Genomic DNA, 6,352 nt, shown 5'->3' on the forward strand with positions numbered 1-6,352 from the left:
TCCGACGGGGCGTGGAAGGAAGAGCCCCGCAGCCTGAGTCACTTGAAGGCGGTTTCCGCTGCGGTGCGAGTCTTCCTGTTTGTTTTGAATCGAAGGTCCTGCAGAACTGCCCGTAGGCCTTCACGTCCCCGTGCACGGAAGCGTTCTCGACCCCCTACAGAGGCTCTGCTTGCCCCTCAGCCAGCCGCGCCAGCCGCGCCGGTGGAGCTGCAGCCGGAGCGTGGCAGGAAAGGCCGGCCTACTTGAAGGCGGTTTCCGCTGCGGTGCGAGTCTTCCTGTTTGTTTTGAATCGAAGGTCCTGCAGAACTGCCCGTAGGCCTTCACGTCCCCGTGCACGGAAGCGTTCTCGACCCCCTACAGAGGCTCTGCTTGCCCCTCAGCCAGCCGCGCCAGCCGCGCCGGTGGAGCTGCAGCCGGAGCGTGGCAGGAAAGGCCGGCCTGGCAGATTCCTGAAGTCCTTTCCTGAACTGGGCGAGCGTCGGGGATCAGGGCTGTCACACGCGTCAGGGCGTCTTGACTCACGAAGGCAGAGTGCATTTGTGTGCGTAGGGCGTCCAGGCTTTCATCTCTGCGGCGCCCCGGCAGGCTCAGGACGCTGCTCTCCTGCACGTCAAATCCGTGCCTTGGGCACTTACAGGGGCCAGCAGTCTGAGAAACACCCCAGAGATTGGAAAATCTCCTTAGGCCCCCAGAGCTCAAGTGTATTTTCGGCCACTGACATTGCTGAAATTCCTAGCCAGGGAAGGGTTCTCTCTGCCTTGCTTTTCTAAATCCTTTCTCTCCAGCTCACCCTAGGCCGCAAAGGATGTAAAGACCCCAAGTTCAAGACCCAGCGCCTTTAGAAATGGTTAAAGAACAGATAGGAAACCATTCCCAGCCTCATCACCCTTTGTAAAAGGTAAAGCTCTCCACAAATGTCAGGCATCTTTAGTGACATTGAGTAACATCTGCATAACACCTTTAAACAACCTAGTACTCTAGTAAGGACCTAAGTTGGATCCCCAGTTACCAAAAGAAACCTAGTCCTCTATAGTGCCACAATCAGCACATAAAAAATAAAAAAATGTCATAAACATTAGGTTACACAATGAGTTTCTCTGTAAAATTCAACTGCATGAAAACTTTAAACAATTTTAACCACAAAACATCTGTATATGATACATAAGTATCAATTAAGACTTCAAAGTAAAGTACCATATATTTTGCAGCCCTAAACTATGGAAACTAGAAAATAGCATTCTGCAAATCAAACCCTAATTCTTTGTTTTTTGGTTTTTTCTTTTCTTTTCTTCTTTGAAGTCCTTTTTGTTGTAAGGTTATATTGTGACTGTTTTGTTTATGGATAGATATTCCTATTCTCTTAAGAGTGGTGATAAAATTTTCTGAGCATACACCATAAAAAAAAGTGTAGTAGGCATGTTTTATTTCAAAAGGTGGCTGCGGAATCTTTCTCATTATCTTTTTCATTTAATAAGTTGGTCAGACTGTATAACTTGCCTAAAAGGAGGGAAAGCATCTTTAATAGCACCTAAAACCTAGAAGTGACAGCTACAAATACACTACCGCCTTTTCCTTGTTCTCATTGGTCACTCTGACATCAAATCTCCCAACATAATTTAGTGTCACCTCCGCCATGGTTTTAAAAATGAAGGCAAGCAAAAAAATTCCACTCTGAAAAAATTCTACCAATTAAAATAGTTCAATGAAGTATAAGATCCCTTTAAGTTTTTTCAGTGGTATTTTAAAGCCAAATTAGACTATCTAAATTGAGTTGTGTTAAACTATTATGTAAACTGTGGACATACTTTAATATCTAATTTGAACTGTATTTTTATGCTATCTGATTTACTACAAATAGCCAACGTAAAATTTGTCATTTATAAAAATAAAGATGAGGGCCAGGGATTTTAGCTTAGTGGTGCTGCCATCTGCCTCATAAGCGCAAGGACCCGAGTTCCATCCCCAGTACCCCAAAAAATAAAAATAAAAAATAAAGATGAAATAATGTAAAAATTAGAAACATAACTCCATTCCTACTGTTTATTTTGAGAGATGTGCTTTGAAATGATGTAGGAAGCATAAAGCACAATTTCAGAATCACTCTTCATTTTGATGATTAAGACTTTATCCACTGAACACAAAAAGTTCAAATTATACTATAATGTTAATGTTTACAGATGAATATGGTCACAATTATTCTAGATCATTTACATGGGAAGAAACACAAGTAAATTAAAGATTCTCATTTAGACTTAAAGTTTAACCAATAATTTCTCTCATCCAGATTTACTTCTCACTGTTGAATTCTACAGAACAGGAAACTAAAAAACCACAATACTTAGGAAGACAACTTCCTGTGGGATTTTTGGTGTCTGCGGTTCAGAATGAAAGAATCCCTACGTAGGCAAAATCTTTATCAATCTTAGAACTACTTACCAGAACAGCCTTGACCTAATGAACATCTACATTTTACATCTGTATATTTATATTTCCATTGCAAAAGAGATCCTGAAAAAACCATATTTATGTTATTTTGGGTAGGAGCTGTGAGTCTACACATGAAATACAAAAAGGAAGGATTTGGGCAGGGTGGTACAGCATGAGACAATCTTGAAACCCTAAGAGAGAACATATACAAACTACTAGGAGGAGAACTTTATCAAAGTATTATAACAAAAATAAGGAGTACTAATCTTACTCCCATGCCATATCATTGATTCAATAAATTGCCTGAGAATTTTCCTCTTCCAATAAATTCATACAATGATATTAATGGAAAAGAACCTTTTTCAGACTCATAAAATTCCTAGATTTCATAAACTAGTACAAAATTTTTAAACACTTTAGGAGTACAACATAGGATGTATCTTATTCAAAACAAACATTACAAATTATACACTTAAAGATAGTTAAAATGGCCAATTTTGCATACACTTCACTGCAGTAAGAAAATGCAAACAGAATGCTATTATTTATTTACCATTGCTGGGAATCTTTTTCTTTTTTCAGTGCTGGGGATCAAACCTAGGCTTTGCACATGCTGGGCAAATGCCCTCATTTCATCTTTTTAATTTTATTTATTTTTGGTACTGGGGATATTTTTTTTCTTTTTTTTTCATCTTTTTTAAAGAAATAAAAAACCACTAACGTCAGTCTAACTTTATTCATTTCAGAAAAAGAAGTGTCTTCCTAAAAGGAAGTCTTCCTCTGAGATCACCGCTCCATGACTGTGGCAGGTACAGCGTTCTCTGTTGGCTCCTGAGAACCCTGCAGTCAGGCAGTCGGAAAGTCCCAAGATCCGTCAGCCAGGCCTTCAGGCAAGCCTCACCCTGCCCTCTGAACCACGCATCCTCTGCTCTTCACAACTATTCTGCATCTTGTGTACTCTCCTAAAAGTTGCTCAAAGACCTTTTCCCCAGCCCAAGCAAAACACCTTTTCTCATAATTCACAGAGAAAGCAGAGACTGAGGAATGGAAACTCCTTCCAGCCAGAACACTGGCAAACTTACCCTAAGTGTCTGCTTTCCTTTTCCATCACCCCTGGGCTGTGAATCGCTTCTGGGCCTGGCTCTCTCAGCCCTGTCCTCTCTCTTCCTCACCTTCTTCCTTCCGTTAGCCAAAGAGCTCTACCTCTTAGAACTCAATCTTCCTCTAGAGTCTTCCACATTAAATCAGAAACAGAAAACCCACTGACACCTCCTAGCTAGCTTCAAAACTGTGCATCAGTACAGAAAGGTCCTGAACGTGACGCTTAATGGTCTGCAGCCACTGTCTTGAATAATACCAATTTTAGTTTTGGATTTGTGTTTCATCAGTGAACGTCTATGGGTCAATGAAGCAGGCACTGGGAGCTCAGGGCCTCTACAGTCACACAGTGTGGTTTCCTGTCACCTCGTGGGCAGGCTTCTGAGCTGTCTGCCACCATGCCTCCCAATGCTCCTGCTGGTTCTCTCCCACCCACTCCTCTGCTTCTGCCCCTGATGAGGATCTGACCAAGGGCTGGGGTCCAGCATTTGTACCCACAGTATCTTTGGCTCCGCAAAGGCCCCGAGCAAGCAGCACCACTTCCTGTCTGGTGGGTAGCTGTCTGGAGGCCACTTCCTCGTGTGGGTGAGACTCTGAAGCAGCCCAGATTCATTAACGGAGTCCCTTAGCTATGGAGGCTTAATGAACCTTGGTGATCGCTGTGGGCTAGAACAGCAGACCTGTGGCTCAACTTCCCCAGACTCTTGTTTTCAGCAGAACACTTTCCACTTTTGGGAAGAGAGTCCTGGCAGCCAGCAGGCACAGAACAAGCATGAGTAGGACCCTAGGCCCTGTGAGGGTCTGCGCTTGCTGTGGTCTTGTTCTCCATACCCAGCAGGCCCAGGAGTGATCCCTGGGCTGGATCTGTGCCTGGTGATGGGATCCTTTCTCCTTCCTTCCAATCTTTCTGCACTCAACTGACTTTATCTCTTCAGGTCAGACTGAAGCATCCTCCAGCTTCAAGCCACAAAGTATGAATTGTATAATTTCAGTGATTCCTCATATTAAATACTCTGAGATGTGCATTTTAAAAAATGGGTGCTGCACAATACAGACAGCAAAATTCACAACAGTGATTCATGCTTCTAATTGTTCTTTACTTCAAATGATATAATAACAAAGAGAAAACATGACAAGTAAAGATGGAGGCTGTGGAAGAACAAAACTTCATACTGTATGTACCATTAGTGGCACTTTTTCCTGGCTTTTTGTTTGTTTGTTTGTTTGGTTTTTGAGACAGAGTCTCACTATGTAGTTGAGACTGACCTGGAACTCACTTTGTAGCCCTGGCTAGTCTCGAACTCACAGCGATCCTCCTGCCTCAGCCTCCTGGGTCCTGGGATTACAGGTGTGGGCCACCACGCCTGGTACTTGTGACAAAGCTTCCCAGAGCTGCCTGCTGGCCCTAACACATGCCGAGGTCTTTGAGGACTGTCTCCCACCTTAATTTCACAGGCAGTGACAGCATACTTTCCTTCTGTGAAAGATTCAAGCAATAGATTTTTTTTTAATTCCAACTGGACCACCTTCACCATGTTCCTATTCCTATTATCCAGGACTACTATTATTTAAACCTAACTACCAAGTTTATTTTTCAGTTTATTTTCTGTGCTTTTATGTATCTATGGGAATATAAATAGAAAAAGGGAAGGAAATAGCCGTATAGAAATATGTGGTCTTACGCTACGGATCAAATGATAAACAGTATCTTCACTCTGAATTTTTTAACATATTATTTTGACTTGGTGATTAGGACAAACAAGGAAAATTGACCTCATTATTTGAAAATGGCTGTCTGGTACTCTGTAATATGAATGAATTGCAGTTTATCTGAGATTATTTCTGCTAGTCTAATGTTACAATGACAATTCTTATATGTGCTTTTTGGACACGTATATTTCACTAGGCAAGACATTAAATAGGAATTTTCTGGCCTGGAGGATCTGCTTATTTAAAATATAAATAGATAAATAAAGTTAACTGATACTGCCAACTTGCCCTGCAAGAAAACCAAATCAACTTTCTGCTCCCTCCCCATCAAATACTTGAAAATATTAATCTTTTACATTTTTGCTCATCTAATAGACAGAACCTTGTATATCACTTGCCTGATGATGTTTACTCATTTATTCTACTATATTATTTTATTGAAGTTCTTCACGTGTCTTTTTGTACTGAATTCATTTAAGTTTTGTCTCTTAGTGTTATATGTATGTTAAATAAAATGTACTTCAGAATAACTCCAGCTTTACAGAAAAGTTGCAAAGGTAGTACAAGAGGGTTTCTGAGCACCCTTTCACCAAACAGACTTTCCATAATATTAACATGTTGCATAACTACTGGATATTTGTTTAAAAGTAAAAGATTCACATCGGGAGGTGATAGAGCTATAGGAGTTGCACTAGGTCAGTGGAGGCTACTAGGACCTTAGCCCCTTTCTTTTTCTCTCTCTCTCCTCCCTGGCTTCCATGAGATGAACAGCTTTCCTCTAGCACCTAGTCCTACCTGATATATTGTGCTGCCACAGACCCAAAAACAGTGGGGGGGGGTCAAGAGACCATGGACTGAACTCTCTGAAATTGTGAACCAAACTAAAACATTTCCTCTTTCAAGTTGTTTATCTCAAGTCTTTTGTCCCAGAGACAGGAAGCTGACTAATACAGACATATTTCTTAAAAGAAGCCAAAAGCTTCTCTAAATTGTATATTTTTACGACAGTGTGTGTTATCAAACCTTTATAATAGTCTTTTGAAACAAAGTACAGAAAATTATAATTTCATAAAGCACTGTTTAAAAGGAGGTAATTATATTTTTATTTTTTAAATAA

General features: G+C 41.1%; 1 protein-coding gene and 1 long non-coding RNA gene across 2 annotated transcripts in view; one reads left to right on the forward strand and one right to left on the reverse strand.

The window, feature by feature from the left end:
- Tjp1 (tight junction protein 1) overlaps positions 1–6,352 on the reverse strand; it is a 221,932-nt gene that overhangs the window by 88,507 nt on the left and 127,073 nt on the right. The gene's annotated exons all lie outside the window — the stretch shown is intronic.
- LOC117285202 lies at positions 256–3,336 on the forward strand. Its single transcript, XR_004516173.1, has 3 exons — positions 256–541; positions 786–898; positions 3,174–3,336. It is a non-coding gene; the product is annotated as an uncharacterized LOC117285202 (long non-coding RNA).

This window comes from Fukomys damarensis, unplaced genomic scaffold (genome assembly GCF_012274545.1).
Source record: "Fukomys damarensis isolate Sample0158 unplaced genomic scaffold, DMR_v1.0_HiC HiC_scaffold_7, whole genome shotgun sequence".
NCBI lineage: Eukaryota > Metazoa > Chordata > Mammalia > Rodentia > Bathyergidae > Fukomys > Fukomys damarensis.